General features: G+C 42.0%; 2 long non-coding RNA genes across 2 annotated transcripts in view; both read left to right on the top strand.

Annotated features, from left to right (window-relative positions):
• The first annotated feature begins 1,079 nt into the window (after positions 1 to 1,079).
• LOC124687144 lies at positions 1,080 to 2,468 on the top strand. The gene is made up of 3 exons (XR_006998109.1): positions 1,080 to 1,183; positions 2,083 to 2,282; positions 2,455 to 2,468. It is a non-coding gene; the product is annotated as an uncharacterized LOC124687144 (long non-coding RNA).
• A 111-nt stretch (positions 2,469 to 2,579) lies between these two features.
• LOC124687145 overlaps positions 2,580 to 20,292 on the top strand; it is a 41,001-nt gene continuing 23,288 nt past the window's right edge. Inside the window, exons 1-2 of the long non-coding RNA XR_006998110.1 lie at positions 2,580 to 2,606; positions 2,730 to 2,780. This is a non-coding gene — a long non-coding RNA (uncharacterized LOC124687145). The remainder of the gene's footprint in view (positions 2,607 to 2,729; positions 2,781 to 20,292) is intronic.

Genomic DNA, 20,292 nt, shown 5'->3' on the forward strand with positions numbered 1-20,292 from the left:
CCGTGATGGTTATGGTCTCTGCTCTGTACTTTTTCAGTTGAGGTATCTCTCTTGGTCATATTGAGGTCATTACTTAATCTATATTGAGTTTAAAATTTCTTCTTGCTCTACCACATCAAGTAAATTCATGATTTTTTTTGTAGCTATATATCCCAAAGTTTTGTTCTCATATTAGTTTCCAAGTAGTTGTATTTCTATTTGTCGAACTAAAGATGTAATCTCAAGTTCAGGCAAATGGCATATCGTAGACGATGATCTGGAAGGAAGGTAGAATTGGACATGGCATCTCGATTCTTTGCATACTATTTTATGAATAATTGTACTAATTAGATCTGATCACCTAATGTTTTTCTTGAAAGGTGTGGATGGAAAATATGTCAGAAACAATCAAGGCATGGGATAGGATTAAAGAGCAAGTGAAGAAATATATAAGCCTACCCATTCTGAACTGAACTTGGCACATGACATTTTTTCTATCAGAGAAAAGATTCTCCTTTATCAAAGGTCTGTGGTAGTATTTTGAATGTAACTGACTTACTGCGGAGTTCATAATATTTGGATAACTTCTGAATGTTTATTTTATCAACTAAATAGGAGGTTGCAAAGATCATATTTGGAATGTAGCAGGACATATTGACAGTTAACAGTGTGAAATTCTTCTTATGATGGTATCTGTTTGCATGTGCTATCAATTATTCCCTTTTCATATTTCTTTTATTACTTGGGTTCCCACTTCCTATCCTTTCCACATACACATGTCATATCGTGATACATCTGTCAATGCTTCATATCTATTATTATGTTTTTTCATTCTTATAATCCATATTTACTGCATGCCTATGTTGTTACATTGTGCCCATATGTTCAAACCAGAGGACAACCTATTTACACTTTCATATGATTTATTAACATAGAATAATTATATCTGGTTCTTTTATTTTTAAAACAGGATACTCAAATGAAGCCTATCCAGTTGCTTGCATTTATTTTAGCATAATGGATGTTATTCAACTCGGTGATCATTGATGTGGAATATCTTCATGCTATTTTTGATGGTTCTCATGTCGAGTGTTGTATGGTCAGTTCTTCATGCTACTTTTTGATGGTTCTCATGTCATTGATGTGGAATATCTTCATGTGGAATACCGTTTTAGGCAGCATTCGGCTCCCTTTCAAAAATTAGGTAATCATACCATACATCTCTCAATTCTGTGACTCGCATGTACAATATATTGCCTCTCAGTTTTATCAATTGGGCATGCAGGCTATTATTGCTAAATAGATGAGTGATTCATGGGAAAATATATTCGTGTTGTATTGTCTGAGACTCAAGCATCAGATAATAATTCTTAAGAGTAGGAAATGATTGCCTTTCTATAAGATCTCACCAAATTTCTTTTTACGTAATTTGAACATCTATAGTTTTATTTCATTTTGTCCTTATGACAAAAAATAGGAACTCAAGAATTGCATGTAAGGATATTAGTACATTATTCTTCAATGTGTATACTTCGCGCCCATTGAAATGCTTATATTTCGTGCCCATTGCAATGTGTATACTTCGCGCCCATTGAAATGCATATATTACGGGCCCATTGCAATGCACCTACAGTTTTATTTCTTCTTGACTTTGGTTCTGGAGTGGGGTGATCCAAGAAAAGAAGAATACTATTATTACCTGAAGTCATATTCTTGATATTTTCGTATTCCTACACAAATTTACAAAATTAGGATTAAAAAGGCGAGTCTCCCGCCGTGCCGCCACATCGGCGAGTGTTCCCACCTCCGCTGGGCACTTCTTAACATGAGATGTAGTAATGGCTACTGGTATACCCATCCTGATGTTTCATTGCCAGTATCACTTCTGTAGTGAAATATTTTCCAATGAAAAAATATAGTAATCAATACTAATAATTAAATTGTAGATATGATGCAATGATTTTTCACCATCTAGGTTTACACTGTTGAACCTGTCATTTAGTCACTAACATGAAGGATTTTTACTGACTTCCTATTTTGCAATCTCAGAGTGAGCAACTCTTGTGGAGTCAGAGGAAATGACAAGCTGTTTGTGCAAAATAGGAATTAATCGAAGAGCTGGAGTCTAGAGGGAAAAAAAATTCAGATTTTGCGACAGCATTTCGGAGAAGCTGGTGCCCGTTATCTTAGATAGTCCCAACAAGGTTTCTCTAAAAGGATATTCACCAGAAGAGTGGACCATAGGTGAGAGTGCTGAACCATAGATGGAGATAGTGCTGAATTAAAAGGTATCAACAGACTTGGTATGTTTCCAGCATGACGCAGCGCTGTCCTTGGAACCTGCTTGATATTTATTTCGATCTCCATTCCAAGAATTGTCTTAGCAACTGAAGCTTTTTATTTTATTTTGCATACACCTCTGTACTGATCTCCATTCCAAGAATTTGCCTGATGTGTTGACCTCTAAAATTGTAGTGCTGCCTACCAATAGAAGATTGTGTGTGCCTGAAACTTGCTCCCTGCAATTTGTGGGGCAGAATAAATTTTTGGCTGTGCATGCATCCAAAGGTCTGTCCTAAGTTTTCTCGTTGTAATCGCCGCCACACCCGTTGTCAGCGCCCAGCAAGGTACCTTCCCAAATTCCGATCGATGATCACATCATGGTTTCTTGCTACGTGCAGCCATGTGTGCTGGTTTGAGAAGTATTTTTTGTTGCCTGCTTTAAACTCCAATGCCATTGTTGTTCTCAGGGCTTATTGTAGGTGGATAGTCAGGGTTTGGGTGACTCGACGCTGCAGTACGTAAGTAAAAGTGGTTGTGTTCTTCGTGTTCATCGTATTGCCATGTTTTAGAGCACATATGACGAACAAAATCGCCTTAAGTTTTTTTACCGCTGCCATATTCTAGGGCATACAATATTTTGCATGCTAGAAAGATTGAGGACATTATTGATAGAAGCTTCTAGGAGTTTTAGCTTATTTTTGGTATATAATGGCCCTGTAGTAATTTCTCGCTTCTGAGTTTATTAGCATGTTTATAATTCTTCAATCCTGGATTTCTTTTATTGTTGATCTCAGCTTTATCATTCCATCCTTCCAGCTGAATGATTCCCGGTGATTGATCATGCTCGGTGTCCGGAATCCAAACATGCTGAGTTAGTCCAGAAAAATAGGCAAGCCACCCAGTCTGAACTAATTTTTTTACTAGGATCATTCTCTTTTCAATAATTGTTTGATGTTACCTTGGAGATTATGCTGGTATTTAATTTATCTTTATACAAAACGCATCCATGTGTGAAGGCAATGCGCGCATGATTCTTAGACCAATAATAGCATGTAGACATTTGGATCATGGGTTACATTGCTACATGCTGGCCAATTATTTCAAACTTTGCTTATGTACTTTGGTGTATAAACTGAAAGGAGAAGGATTTGGTTAGTAAACTTGATGATATTTAAATAATGTGGGTATTGGTCAATTAGCTGAGAACAAGGAGCAAGTATTATCAAGTTGTGCAAAGTCGGTTACCAAGACTCAAGATGATGTTTCATTCTTATATCATCTAGCATATCATACCCACAAGAAATATGCTGATTAATCAGTTATTCGATAACTTAGATGGACTTGCATATAGAATCATTATTTGTCTATAATGACTTACTTTACAATGATCTGGCTCAAACTAGACTACAATTTCTTTGGTTTACAATGATCTTGACATTAATACAAAGTGTTTTACAAAACATTTATTAGTGTGACAGACGGGCCAGCATGCCAACGCGCGTCCCTAAATTTGTCCAAGGCGGCCAAAAACCAGAGACTGCCAATTACAATTTTTTACTTCCGTTTTGATAATATAGTACACATGCTAGTTGTACACATTTAGTCCTGATGCAGATAACCAAAATGAATGGTTCTTATTTATTGTCATACTAAATTCTATGTGTATGATGCTCAGATTTTAAAGGATCGTCCCAAGGGGTGATTCTGGCGACAACCGGATGGCGACCAAGGAGAGTTTCCAAGATCGAAACGCGCGATCTTTCTTCCGATACATCCATTTTCTGCACCACTCCAACCACATGTATAGGTGGTTTGGTCTCGACTGATTACTTGTGAGATGGCTATCATGATCAAGATCATCTATTTGTAATCCTTCATGTTGTGTTTGTTGGGATCCGATGAATATTGAATACTATGTCAAGTTGATTATCAATCTATCATATATGTTATTTATGTTCTTGCATGCTCTCCGTTGCTAGTAGAGGCTCTGGCCAAGTTGATACTTGTGCCAAGAGGGAGTATTTATGCTCGATAGTGGGTTCATGCCTCCATTAAATCTGGGACAGTAACATAAAGTTCTAAGGTTGTGGATGTGCTGTTGCCACTAGGGATAAAACATCGATGCTTTGTCTAAGGATATTTGTGTTGATTACATTACGCACCATACTTAATGCAATTGTCTGTTGTTTACAACTTAATACCTGGAGGGGGTTCGGATGATAACCTCGAAGGTGGACTTTTTAGGCATAGATGCATCGTCGGATAGCGGTCTATCTACTTTGTCGTAATGCCCTCATTAAATCTCATAGTACTCATCATGATATATGTATGTGCATTGTTATGCCTTCTTTATTTGTCAATTGCCCAACTGTAATTTGGTCACCCAACATCTGCTATCTTATGGGAGAGACACCACTAGTGAACTGTGGACCCCGGTCCTATTCTTTACATCTGAAATACAAACTGCTGCAATTGTTCTTTACTGTTCTTTCCAAACAACCATCATCATCCACACTATACATCTAATCCTTTGTTTACAGCAAGCCGGTGAGATTGACAACCTCGCTGTTACGTTGGGGCAAAGTACTGTGATTGTGTTGTGCAGGTTCCACGTTGGCGCCGGAATCCCTGGTGTTGCGCCGCACTACACTCCGCCACCATCAACCTTCAACGTGCTTCTTGACTCCTACTGGTTCGATAAACCTTGGTTTCTTACTGAGGGAAAACTTACTGCTGTGCACATCACACCTTCCTCTTGGGGTTCCCAACGGACATGTGTCTCACGCGCATCACCCAGCTATAATTTGTTCACCCAACATGCTATTTATCTTTATGGAGAGACACCTCTAGTGAACTGTGGGCCCCGGTCCGTTTCCTTTACATTGATAAATTCATCCACTGCAATCATGTTATGTTTACTTACTGCAATTCTTGTTTTCTTTAATTACTACAAACATCTCTTTCCACTCGATACGTCTAATCCTTTGTGTTCAGTAAACCAGTGAGATTGACAACCTCACTGCAAGTTGGGGCAAAGTACTTTGGTTGTGTTGTGTGTAGATTCCACGTTGTTGCTGACGCCTGTAGTGTGCCCTTCCACTAGTCAGCTAGCAACACCTTTAGAAGTGACACCTTTCTCCTACTGGTCGATTAAACCTTGGTTTCGTACTGAGGGAAAACTTGATGCTGTGCTCATGACACCTTCCTCTTGGGGTTTCCCAACCGCTTCCACAACAATGCTCAGCAAGATTATGTGGTGCCATCACCGGAGCAACATCAAGATTTTCTGGCGCCGTTGTCGGGGAACTGAAGAAAAAGGTAAATTTATCATTTCATATCATCCAAGTCACACAAGTGAAGAGCAATAATGACGATCACGACAATTCGAGTTGTGGTGAGAGGCTGGTATGAACTCTATTTGTTTTCAATTTTGTACATGCACTCATTTATGTGGACATGCTTAGTTTGTTTGTGTAAGGTGTATGCTACTTAATGACGCTCAATAGTTTATGATCGCTCATAATTAGTTTCAATTTACTAATATTAGGTAGCATGTCATATAGATGTTTGCACATGCTCATTTGAATTGACTTGGCACATGCTCAAGCATGCATAATACTAAACAAAAGTCATTTAAGTCTTGATGTTTTATCTTGCCTCAGAGTTCTTGTAATACTTTTATGCTTCCGTTAATTTTATCTGTCGCAAGCATGATTATGACAACTACTGCTTTCTTGATTGTCGCTTCTCAGTCTATTGCTAGCCTTCACTTGCACTGAGTATGAGCTCTACTCATGCATCCAACCACTAAAAACCAAAGTGCCAATTGTGTCCACCATATATACCTATATGTGGTATTTCAACTCCACTTCTAAGTGAATTGCTTGTGTGCTACCTTTAAACCTTCAAAATTACTACCTATTTTGTGTTTTGTTTTAGCTCATGAGGAAGTATTAAGTGATTTATTGTCCTTTCATGACTTCATACCGCGACTTGCATGCATAATGTGCTGGTCCATAATATTGCAAAAAGAGCAAAGCGCTGGGTGCCCATCCCAAACAAAATATAAAATAAACAAATAAACAAATACTACTCCGCACATTATGTACTGGAGAGATCCTAAATAATGGTGTGCATTGGAGAACTACATGGGAGCCGCTCTTGAGGTCACTGTATGAAGGGATGGTAAATCATTTAATGACAGTCATTGACATAGACATGCATACCTCTCAAAACACATATTTTCAACACTCCTATTGCATTTGAAATGAAAAGCTCTAGCACGTGAGAAATCTTACTTACCTCTGAACAGGGCCAATCTTTTACTTATATGTTGAGTCACCATCCGTTATTCGAGCACTTTCTCAAAAGCATAGCTGTCATTCTTAGCTTAATGTGCTTGTCTCGGAATAAGATTAATTATGGTATAACTGTGATGCTTGAATATTTCGATATTTTTTACTTCTAGTCTTCTCTTGAACTTCAGAGGTGTCCCGGCATTTATGTTTTGCTCCACAAATAGGGCAAGCGAGATACCATTTTATCATATCCTATTATGAACATTTCAATCCTACAAATACTTATGTTTCATGTTGCTTATTATTGTGTTGGTATCTTTTCATAAGCTTGCATAACTATTGAGTATCCTTAGTTGCATGCTTCTTATTATGAATTGCCTGAGCATTTGATCATGTAGTGAAAATATATACATCATATGAAGCAAATAGGTTCGTAAAAGTTTCTTTTATCGCACCCAGTTGTCACTGAATTGCTTGAGGACAAACAATAAGCTAAGCTTGGGGGAGTTGATACGTCCAAAACATATCTACTTTCAGAAAAACACTTTGTTGTTGTTTTACCTCTATCTTGTGTGTTTTGAATACAACTAACACGGACTAACGCTGTTTTCAGCAGAATTGCTCTGGTGTCTCGTTTTTGTGCAGAAATCCAACTTTCAGGAAAATTCCCGGAAACTATCGCAAAACTCATATTTCACCTGAAGACTCACGGAGCCAGAAGATGAGACGGAGGGGGCCACGAGGGGCCCACACCTACCCTAGGCGTGGGCCAGGCCTTGGCCGTGCCTAGGGGTGGTCTGGCCGCCTCGGCCACCCCCTCGACCTCTCCTTCACACTATAAGAAGCCCCTGACCTGAAAACCGAGGGGGGTTCGACGTTTTTCCAGAAAGAGTTCCGCTGCTCCACCACCACCAAAAACACTAATCTGGAGACCAGGAACTCCGTTCTGGCACCCTGCTTGTTTAATGTTGGTTTTTTAGGATGTTGTTTGCCTTTTGTGAAAAAAAATCACTTGAAAAGATGCCCCAAGATGTATCAACACAAGCGCTGGTGGGGACTGCCACGAAGAGGTAAGACTGTTTGAACTCTTAAATGTACATATTGTTGTGGTGTTCCATTTGAGTTTTTGCTGTCTTTTAGTACTAAGAATTTTTGGCACTCGGGCACAACTTGAAAATTCATGTTTTGAGGGGGCATAAAGAAGCCATCTGAGGTAGTTAGTTCAAGTGATGGCATAAAAAGCCATCTGAGGCAGAACAAGAAAATTCATGTTTCACTGGCAGAGGAGTTGGGTCCCATGGTGTTGGGTGGCAGAGATCTGGTAGGGTCCATGACTCTAGTGCAGAGGCAGAATGGAGAAGAGGGTGGCAGGGGAGGAAGGGAAACGTTGTGATCCCTAAAAGGAGTTTGATCTGCATTTCCGCATATTGGGATGTTGGCGGCTACTCAACATCAAGTAATAGCGAGCTGAGATAGTTTGATCTGCGGGGCATTGTTTCTGCCCTGAATGATCACTCGATAAACTTATTTGGATAGTTCGTTGTTGAGATATAGCGCACCATTTGAATGGATCGTAGCGAACGAGAGGGGGATGAATGGACGCTACGTCAAGTTTTAGCCTTTTTCAGTTTTAGCGGTGCGGAAGGTAAAGGTGATTGCTTTAGCAGTGGCGGTGTTCCTACGATGATCCTAGACAAGTACAACAAGTAAAGTAACAAGCAAGATAGTAAGAGTAAGGAGCGGGACAACCGGATGGCGCGGAGACGAGGCAAGGTTTGTTTCCCGCAGTTCCTCTCACAAAAGAGAGTACATCTGCGTTGAGGAGGTGCTAGCCTCACACAAGAGGCTAGGCGGCCACACCACAAAGGAAGGCCTCACCTTCTTCCTCGAGAGAGCTCCACAAAGGGGCTCCCCCTTCTCCACTATGGCACCGGTCGAGGCGGCGATTCCTTCACAAGGTTGGGGCAAGCTCCACACCACAAGGAGGCTCCCAACAACCTATGGAGCTAGCATAACACCAAGCTAGCCCCCATAGGTGCACTTTCTCCAAGATCCCACCATATGAACCCTAACTCCAAGATCCACTAAGGATTAGCAAGTATTGGTGAAATCTCTCTTGGTAGAACAATAGATCGGGGCCTCCTCCACCACTCCTCAAAAATTGGACAAGATTGGTTGGATGGTTGGGGAGATCCTCAAGGTTTAAGCTCAGCCACAATGGAGGAGAGAGAGAGAGAAGAGATGATATCGTGTTGGGGAAGAAGGGCCCTTTAAATAGGCCCCCCGAAATCCAACCATTACCTGCAGTTTTTGCCTAAGCGGTACTAGCGCTTTGGGAAGCGGTACTACCGCTCTGGATTCGAAATCCCACAGAACTTATACATGTGGACACATAGCGGTACTACCGCTCGAGGTACCGCAATGGGCTCCAAACCTTACTGGATCCCAAGCGGTACCGAAGCGGTACCAGAGCGGTACGACCGTAACTCCAGTTACGGTACTTAAGCGGTACCTCGGGCGGTACTACCGCTCTCAAGCGGTACTACCACTCAAGGTACCGTAAAGGTACCGTAACCTATTCTGTGGGACAAATCCAGCGCAGAACTCCAGAGCGGTACCATGGGGTGGTACTAGTAGGGGTAGCGGTACTACCGCTACTAGTACCGGTAGTACCGGCCTGACAAAAACTGCTTTCTCCTCTTTTCCCCTCCAACCATGTTACCTCGCGGTACACACACAAAACCAGAAAACCTATAAGCTACGCTTCAGTACTCTGATCTTGACGTGTCCAGCGAGGTCACAGTGCACTTGCAAATCTAACAAGGATACTCAATGCACACGGCAAGACTGTTCAAGTGTTGTCAAACACACAAAACCCGGGGTTTAGACTTTGCTCTTTCAATCTCCCGCTTTTTGGTGTTTGATGACAACACAAGAATTTGCAATAGCATATGATATTATGATGAGATATTTAGATTTGCAAAAGCTCGACGGAGCTCCCCCTAGACATGTGCATATTGTGAATATGTATTTGAATACAAATGCACACATCCTAGAGGCATAACCCCCCTAGATTTTACAAACCAAGCACATATGCAACAAGGATACTTGACATGTTCAAATATCATATGCACAATATGGAGGCAACACAAGGTCATGCAAGGAGTTTTGGGTGGGGTTATCATACCTTTGCCTTGAGAATTCTCAAACTCACAATAAGGTGCCTCCATAGAGTTGATGTAGCCACAAGAAGAAATAAACAACGAGGACACCAAGGCTACAAAACGAAAGTCCACATGCAAAAACCCATCCGAATAGGAACTTCTCCCCCTTTGGCATCAAAACACCAAAAAGGAGGGTAAGCAAACTACAAGGATGGTAAGGAAAGACACAACCAAGCTTGCAAAAAAACCAACGGGAAACAAAGCTTGGATGAGATACTCCAAAAACATGGAGAAAAAGATAACAAAAGAAGAAGGACAAAAGAAAGTCTCAAAGAAACACGAAGAACCAAAAACTACTCAAGGAGGAGGTTGGTGGCCGAAGCCACCGTGTAAGAGTATAGTAGTGTGAGGTCGCGTAGATGTATCTAGGACTCACGACTACAACTCAACATGAAGCTCATTAGTCACTCGTTTGACAAATAACATATGTTTTGGATTTCTTTATGCATAATGGGGGGAGGGATAGCTCAATGAGTTTAAACCGCACTCCCCCTATGTTCATGCGTGCCTTTCATCTAGATATATAGTTTGAGAGTGGTATGTGCGCACGACGGTCAAGCAAAGTTCGATGGATCAATGATATTTAGCTCATGCCTCAACTCAATGAAACGCTTCTCATCCAAGGGCTTCGTGAAGATGTCCGCCAATTGCTCCTTGGTACCAATGAAGGATAGAACAATATCTCCGCGAGCAATGTGATCCCGGATGAAGTGGTTCCTTATCTCAATGTGCTTCGTCTTGCCATGAAGAACCGGATTGTAGGCGATCTTGATTGCGCTCTCATTGTCACACAAAAGAGGCACCTTGCTATACTCGAGTCCATAATCCCGCAAGGTTTGCCTCATCCATAAGATTTGAGCACAACTACTTGCCGCGGCAACATACTCAGCTTCCGCGGTGGAGACCGAGACACAATTTTGCTTCTTTGAGGACCAACACACCAAGGATCTTCCAAGAAAGTGACAAGCTCCGGATGTAGACTTCCTATCAACCTTGTCACCCGCCCAATCGGAGTCAGTGAAACCAACCAAAGCAAAGTCCGTGTCCCTTGGGTACCATAGACCGAAGTGTGGGGTATCAACTAAATATCGAAAGATCCTTTTTACCGCCACAATGTGGCTTTCCTTCGGGCTTGCTTGAAACCATGCACACATACAAACGCTTATCATTATATCCGGGCGAGAGGCACAAAGGTAAAGAAGCGAACCTATCATCAAACGGTAGAGCTTGGGATCCACCGCCTTGTCGGTCTCGTCAAGGGAGAGTTGACATTTGAGATGCATCGGAGTTCCAATGCCCTTGGCTTCCTTCATATCGAAGTGCTTGAGCATGTCTTGAAGGTACTTTGCTTGATTGATGAAGGTGCCTTGTCGCATTTGCTTGATCTCGAACCCAAGGAAGTACTTGAGTTCACCCATCATCGACATCTCAAACCTATTAGTCATCAACTTAGCAAACTCATCATTGAACTTTGTGTTCGTTGAGCCAAATATGATGTCATCTACATAAAGTTGGCATACGAAGAGCTCCCCATTGACTTTCTTAGTAAAAAGAGTGGGATCGATTTTCCCCACTTCGAAACCACGGTCTACAAGCAACTCCTTTAGATGCTCATACCAAGCTCTAGGAGCTTGTTTGAGTCCATATAGGGCCTTTTTGAGCTTGAAGACATGGTCCGGGAAATGGGGGTCCTCGAACCCCGGGGTTGCTTCACATATACCTCCTCATGTAGAGGACCATTAAGAAAAGCACTCTTAACATCCATTTGTTGCAACTTGAAGCCATGATGAGAGGCAAAGGCCAAAAGGATACGGATGGACTCAAGCCTTGCAACGGGTGCAAGGGTTTCACCAAAGTCCACGCCTTCTATTTGAGAATAGCCTTTTGCCACCAATCTTGCTTTGTTGCGGTTGACGATGCCATGTTCATCTTGCTTGTTCTTGAAGACCCATTTGGTGCCGATAACATTGCGGCAATGATCGGGTCGCTTCATGAGAGTCCACACGTCATTCATCTTGAAGTTGTTGAGTTCCTCTTGCATTGCTATCAACCAATCGAGATCTTCAAGCGCATCATTAACCTTGAGTGGTTCCACCATAGAGACAAAGGCGTGGTGCTCACAAAAGTTTGCTAGTTGCCTCCGGGTGGTTACTTTGCTCTTTAAATCACCAATGACATTACGCAAAGAATGAGACTTGAGGCGCAAGTGTCTTGTAGTAGGATCTTCACGGCGAGTATCGGCTATAGGAGTAGATTCTTGTGGGTCCTCTTGGCCTTCATCATGATTTAGATCCTCGCCTTGACCTTCATTGTTGTTGAAAGGGGCATCATCATTATCACCATGAGAGCCGGATGACTCGGGGGTATTAGGAATGGGATTGTCCATAAAGATCATCCCCGAGCCTTTCGGTGAAGAACTTGAAGCTTGGCCTTGGTCACTTGATGTTGGTTGTTGAGGTAGATGAGCTTGCGGTAGATGATGTTCTTGAACTTGTTGAGGTGAGCTTGCACTTGATTGTTGTTGTTGTTGAGGTTGAACTTGAGGTTGTTGTAGAGGTTGGCTTGCACTTGTATGATCAACGGAAGAAGCTTGGCCTTGTGGTGTAGATGGCTCCACTTGGGTGAAACTTGGTCCTTCCCCGGTACTCATAGAAGGTAGCTCTTGAGGTCGGCGAATGCCAACACCCATCCTTCCTATGGTATCCGGGGGAATGGCATCTCCTTTCTCACAAGAAGCACTTCGCTCCTCCAAAGATCTATCATCTTCATCGAATGTCACATCACAAGATTCTACAACTCGCCCATTTGACTTGTTGAAGACTCTATAGGCGTGAGAATCTGTAGCATAGCCAACGAAATTTCCTTCTTGAGCTCTTGAATCAAACTTGGATAGACGTGTGTCCTTGAAAAGCACATAGCATTTGCATCCGAAGACCTTGAAGTATGACACATTGGGCTTATTGCCGGTGAGAATCTCATATGGCGTCTTCTCTAGACCCTTGCGAAAGTATAGGCGATTAGTAGCATGTCACGCGGTAGAAATAGCTTCCGCCCAAAAGTTGTAGTTTGACTTGTACTCCATCATCATTGTTCGGGCGGCTTCGATCAAGGTTCGATTCTTCCTTTCGGCGACCCCGTTTTGTTGGGGAGTATATGGCGAGGAGTATTGATGTTGGATTCCTTCTTCGCCGAGGAAGTCATCCAAGGTGTAGTTCTTGAACTCCGTTCCATTGTCGCTCCTTATTGCAAGAATTGTGGCGTTGTACTTGCGTTGAACTTGATTGGAAAACTCCATTATGGTCCGTTGAGTCTCACTCTTGTACTTGAAGAAGAATACCCAATAATAGCGTGAATAGTCATCAACAATGACGAGGCAATACTTCTTCCCTCCAAGACTTTCATGAGACGGTGGACCGAAGAGATCAACATGTAGAAGCTCCAAGCATCTCGTGGTAGAGATGATTGTCTTAGCCTTGTGAGGAGCTCCATGCATTTTTCCTTGTACGCAAGCCATACAAACACGATCTTTGCAAAAGGAAACATCTTCTTTTAGTCCGAGAATGTGGCCACCCTTGTGGAGACTTTGCAAAGTCCTCATGTTGACATGGGCTAGTCGGCGATGCCATAACCAACCCTTGTCACCTTTGGCGAATAGGCAAAGAGCGGAAGATGTTGTCTTTCCGGAGAAATCAACAACATACAATCCGTTCTCTACATATCCAACAAAGGCTACACGGAGTGTCTTGCTCCACAAGAGGACCAGCATATGTTCATCAAAGAAAGTACATAGACCCATACGAGAAATTTGATGAACGGAGAGTAAATTGTAACCAAGGGTCTCGACAAGGAGGACATTCACAAGTGAGATGTCGGGTGTTACCACCACCTTGCCAAGACTCAATACCTTAGAGCACGTGTTGTCGCCATATGAAACGGTAGAGTGAGATGGCTCGAGGTCGACAACAATATCCTTGCTTCCGGTCATATGACTTGTGCCTCCACTATCAGCCACCCATTTAGCGCCACCGGAAGCATAGTCCTACAAGAAATCAAGTCTTGGATTTAGGTACCCATTTTTCAATGGGTCCTATCATGTTAGTAACAAGGGGTTTGGGAACCCAAATAGTCCAATCAACATTGTCCTCTTGAGGACCAATAAATCGAGCACGAATATGTCCATAGTAATGAACAAAAAGAACATGAGAAGGGTTGTTAGAGCCGGCGAAACCCTTCGAGGCGGAGTTGGGTACTCCATCCCTTCTTGAGCTAGCATCGCTTTCCTCATGGTTGATCTCAATGTTCTCCTTGTTCTTCTTCTTCTTGGTCCTTCTATTCCTCTTCTTCTTTGGCTTGGTAGCTGATACGTCTCCGACGTATCGATAATTTCTTATGTTCCATGCCATATTATTGATGATACCTACATGTTTTATGCACACTTTATGTCATATTCGTGCATTTTCTGGAACTAACCTATTAACAAGATGCCGAAGTGCTAGTTGCTATTTTCTCGCTGTTTTTGGTTTCGTAAATCCTAGTAACGAAATATTCTCGGAATTGGACGAAATCAAGACCCGGGGCCTATTTCGCCACGAACCTTCCGTAAGACCGAAGAGCATACGAAGTGGGGCCACGAGGTGGCCAAACCACAAGGCGGCGCGGCCAAGGGGGCCCGCGCCGCCCGTGGTGTGGGACCCTCGTCGGCCCTCCGACTCGCCCTTCCGCCTACTTAAAGCCTCCGTCGCGAAACCCCCGATGCGAAGAACCACGATACGGAAAACCTTCCGCAGCCGCCGCCATCGCGAAGCCAAGATCCGGGGGACAGGAGTCTCCGTTCCGGCACCCCGCCGGAGCGGGGAAGTGCCCCCGGAAGGCTTCTCCATCGACACCGCTGCCATCTCCACCGCCATCTTCATCACCGCTGCTGCTCCCATGAGGAGGGAGTAGTTCTCCATCGAGGCTCGGGGCTGTACCGGTAGCTATGTGGTTCATCTCTCTCCTATGTGCTTCAATACAATAATCTCATGAGCTGCCTTACATGATTGAGATTCATATGATGATGCTTGTAATCTAGATGCCACTATGCTAGTCAAGTGAGTTTTACTTATGTGATCTCCGGAGACTCCTTGTCCCACGTGTGTAAAGGTGACAGAGTGTGTGCACCGTGTGGGTCTCTTAGGCTATATTTCGCAGAATACTTACTCACTATTATGAATGGCGTAGTGAAGTGCTTATTTATATCTCTTTATGATTGCAATGTGTTTTGTATCACAATTTATCTATGTGCTACTCTAGTGATGTTATTAAAGTAGTTTATTCCTCCTGCACGGTGTAATGGTGACAGTGTGTGCATCCGTGTTAGTACTTGGCGTATGCTATGATCATGATCTCTTGTAGATTGTGAAGTTAACTATTGCTATGATAGTATTGATGTGATCTATTCCTCCTACATAGCGTGAAGGTGACAGTGTGCATGATGTGTTAGTACTTGGTTTAGTCGTGTTGATCTTTCTTGCACTCTAAGGTTATTTAAATATGAACATTGAATTGTGGAGCTTGTTAACTCCGGCATTGAGGGTTCGTGTAATCCTACGCAATGTGTTCATCATCCAACAAGAGAGTGTAGAGTATGCATTTATCTATTCCGTTATGTGATCAAAGTTGAGAGTGTCCACTAGTGAAAGTCTAATCCCTAGGCCTTGTTCCTAAATACGCTATCGCTGCTTGTTTACTCGTTTTACTTGCGTTACTATCTGCTGCGTTACTACCGCTGCGTTACTACTGCTTGTTTACTGTCCCGGGAAAAGCACTTTTACGGTGCCGTTGCTACTACTTATTCATACCACCTGTATTTCACTATCTCTTCGCCGAACTAGTGCACCTATTAGGTGTGTTGGGGACACAAGAGACTTCTTGCTTTGTGGTTGCGAGGGTTGCATGAGAGGGATATCTTTGACCTCTTCCTCCCCGAGTTCGATAAACCTTGGGTGATCCACTTAAGGGAAACTTGCTGCTGTTCTACAAACCTCTCGCTCTTGGAGGCCCAACACTGTCTACAAGAATAGAAGCTCCCGTAGACATCAAGCACTTTTCCGGCGCCGTTGCTCGGGGAGGAAAGGTAAAAGGCACTCATACTCCGGTCTCGGGTAAAGTACTTTTCACGGCGCCGTTGTGTGTGTGCTCGAAGCTATTTCCTTTAGATCCTGCAATTGCATCTTGTTGTTTCTTGTTTACACTAGTTTGGCATAATGTACAAGAGTGAGCTTCTTATTCTATTTCCTGATTTAAAACATGGATTGTTTGATGCGAAAATTAAAAAACCTATGAAATCTTATTTGCATGCTTGGTAGTAATATTAGTATGAACGCTTTGAACACCATTGTTGATAATGATATAGAAAGTTCTAAGCTTGGGGAAGCTGGTTTTCATGATCTTTTTAGTCCCCCAAGCATTGAGGAGAAAATTTTCTTTGATGATACTTTGCCTCCTATTTATGATGATTATGATGATAGTGGTCTTTTGGTTCCACCTACTTTGGAGAGTAAATTTTTTTGTGATTATACTATGGCTCTTACACTTGATGAGAATAATAATAGCTACTTTGTTGAATTTGCTCCCACTAAAACTAATAAAATTGATTATGCTTATGTGGAGAGTAATAATTTTATGCATGAGACTCATGATAAGAATGCTTTATGTGATAGTTATATTGTTGAGTTTGCTCATGATGCTACTGAAAGTTATTATGAGAGAGGAAAATATGGTTGTAGAAATTTTCATGTTACTAAAATGCCTCTCTATGTGCTGAAATTTTTGAAGCAACACTTGTTTTATCTTCCTATGCTTGTCACTTTGCTCTTCATGAACTTGTTTATTTACAAGATTCCTATGCATAGGAAGCGTGTTAGACTTAAATATGTTTTGAATTTGCCTCTTGATGCTCTCTTTTGCTTCACATACTATCTTTTGCGAGTGCATCATTAAAACTGCTGAGCCCATCTTAATGGCTATAAAGAAAGAACTTCTTGGGAGATAACCCATGTGTTATTTTGCTACAGTAATTTGTTTTATATTTGTGTCTTGGAAGTTGTTTACTACTGTAGCAACCTCTCCTTATCTTAGTTTTGAGTTTTGTTGTGCCAAGTAAAGTCTTTGATAGAAAAGTAAGTACTAGATTTGGATTACTGCGCAGTTCCAGATTTCTTTGCTGTCACGAATCTGGGTCTACCTCCCTGTAGGTAGCTCAGAAAATTAAGCCAATTTACGTGCATGATCCTCAGATATGTACGCAACTTTCATTCAATTTGGGCATTTTCATTTGAGCAAGTCTGGTGCCCTAATAAAATCCATCTTTACGGACTGTTCTGTTTTGACAGATTCTGCCTTTTATTTCGCATTGCCTCTTTTGCTATGTTGGATGAATTTCTTTGATCCATTAATGTCCAGTAGCTTTATTCAATGTCCAGAAGTGTTAAGAATAATTGTGTCACCTCTGAACATGTGAATTTTTATTGTGCACTAACCCTCTAATGAGTTGTTTCGAGTTTGGTGTGGAGGAAGTTTTCAAGGATCAAGAGAGGAGTATGATGCAATATGATCAAGGAGAGTGAAAGCTCTAAGCTTGGGGAAGCCCCGGTGGTTCACCCCTGCATATTCTAAGAAGACTCAAGCGTCTAAGCTTGGGGATTCCCAAGGCATCCCCTTCTTCATCGACAACATTATCAGGTTCCTCCCCTGAAACTATATTTTTATTCCGTCACATCTTATGCACTTTGCTTGGAGCGTCGGTTTGTTTTTGTTTTTTGTTTTGTTTGAATAAAATGGATCCTAGCATTCACTTTATGGGAGAGAGACACGCTCCGCTGTAGCATATGGACAAGTATGTCCTTAGGCTCTACTCATAGTATTCTTGGCGAAGTTTCTTCTTCGTTAAATTGTTATATGGTTGGAATTGGAAAATGCTACATGTAGTAATTCTAAAATGTCTTGGATAATTTGATACTTGGCAATTGTTGTGCTCATGTTTAAGCTCTTGCATCATATACTTTGCACCCATTAATGAAGAAACACTTAGAGCTTGCTAATTTGGTTTGCATATTTGGTTTCTCTAGAGTCTAGATAATATCTAGTATTGAGTTTTGAACAACAAGGAAGACGGTGTAGAGTCTTATAATGTTTACAATATGTCTTTTATGTGAGTTTTGCTGTACCGTTCATCCTTGTGTTTGTTTCAAATAACCTTGCTAGCCTAAACCTTGTATCGAGAGGGAATACTTCTCATGCATCCAAAATACTTGAGCCAACCACTATGCCATTTGTGTCCACCATACCTACCTACTACATGGTATTTATCCGCCATTCCAAAGTAAATTTCTTGAGTGCTACCTTTAAAATTCCATCATTCACCTTTGCAATATATAGCTCATGGGACAAATAGCTTAAAAACTATTGTGGTATTGAATATGTACTTATGCACTTTATCTCTTATTAAGTTGCTTGTTGTGCGATAACCATGCTTCGGGGACGCTCATCAACTATTCTTTGTTGAATATCATGTGAGTTGCTATGCATGTCCGTATTGTCCGAAGTAAGAGAGATCTACCACCTTAATGGTTGGAGCATGCATATTGTTAGAGAAGAACATTGGGCCGCTAACTAAAGCCATGAATCATGGTGGAAGTTTCAGTTTTGGACACACATCCTCAATCTCATATGAGAATAATAATTGCTGTCACATGCTTATGCATTAAAGAGGAGTCCATTATCTCGTTGTCCATGTTGTCCCGGTATGGATGTCTAAGTTGAGAATAATCAAAAGCGAGAAATCCAAAATGCGAGCTTTCTCCTTAGACCTTTGTACAGGCGGCATGGAGGTACCCCATTGTGACACTTGGTTAAAACATGTGCATTGCAAAGATCCGGTAGTCCAAGCTAATTAGGACAAGGTGCGAACACTATTAGTATACTATGCATGAGACTTGCAACTTGTAAGATATAATTTACATAACTCATATGCTTTATTACTACCGTTGACAAAATTGTTTCATGTTTTCAAAATAAAAGCTCTAGCACAAATATAGCAATCGATGCTTTCCTCTTTGAAGGACCATTCTCTTTACTTTTATGTTGAGTCAGTTCACCTATCTCTCTCCACCTCAAGAAGCAAACACTTGTGTGAACTGTGCATTGATTCCTACATACTTGCATATTGTACTTGTTATATTACTCTATGTTGACAATTATCCATGAGATATACATGTTACAAGTTGAAAGCAACCGCTGAAACTTAATCTTCCTTTGTGTTGCTTCAATACCTTTACTTTGATTTATTACTTTATGAGTTAACTCTTATGCAAGACTTATTAATACTTGTCTTGAAGTACTATTCATGAAAAGTCTATGCTTTATGATTCACTTGTTTACTCATGTCATTACCATTGTTTTGATCGCTGCATTCACTACATATGTTTACAAATAGTATGATCAAGGTTATGATGGCATGTCACTTCAGAAATTATCTTTGTTATCGTTTTACTCGCTCGGGACGAAGCGGAACTAAGCTTGGGGATGCTTGATACGTCTCCGACGTATCGATAATTTCTTATGTTCCATGCCATATTATTGATGATACCTACATGTTTTATGCACACTTTATGTCATATTCGTGCATTTTCTGGAACTAACCTATTAACAAGATGCCGAAGTGCCGCTTGCTTCGTTTTCTGCTGTTTTTGGTTTCGAAATCCTAGTAACGAAATATTCTCGGAATTGGACGAAATCAAGACCCGGGGGCCTATTTCGCCACGAACCTTCCGAGAAGACCGAAGAGCATACGAAGTGGGGCCACGAGGTGGCCAAACCACAAGGCGGCGCGGCCAAGGGGGCCCGCGCCGCCCTGTGGTGTGGGCCCCTCGTCAGCCCTCCGACTCTGCCCTTCCGCCTACTTAAAGCCTCCGTCGCGAAACCCCTGATGCGAAGAACCACGATACGGAAAACCTTCCAGAGCCGCCGCCATCGCGAAGCCAAGATCTGGGGGACAGGAGTCTCTGTTCCGGCACCCGCCGGAGCGGGGAAGTGCCCCGGAAGGCTTCTCCATCGACACCGCTGCCATCTCCACCGCCATCTTCATCACCGCTGCTGCTCCCATGAGGAGGGAGTAGTTCTCCATCGAGGCTCGGGGCTGTACCGGTAGCTATGTGGTTCATCTCTCTCCTATGTGCTTCAATACAATAATCTCATGAGCTGCCTTACATGATTGAGATTCATATGATGATGCTTGTAATCTAGATGTCACTATGCTAGTCAAGTGAGTTTTACTTATGTGATCTCCGGAGACTCCTTGTCCCACGTGTGTAAAGGTGACAGTGTGTGCACCGTGTGGGTCTCTTAGGCTATATTTCGCAGAATACTTACTCACTATTATGAATGGCGTAGTGAAGTGCTTATTTATATCTCTTTATGATTGCAATGTGTTTTGTATCACAATTTATCTATGTTCTACTCTAGTGATG

Source organism: Lolium rigidum, chromosome 2 (assembly GCF_022539505.1).
Source record: "Lolium rigidum isolate FL_2022 chromosome 2, APGP_CSIRO_Lrig_0.1, whole genome shotgun sequence".
NCBI classification, from domain to species: Eukaryota; Viridiplantae; Streptophyta; class Magnoliopsida; order Poales; family Poaceae; genus Lolium; species Lolium rigidum.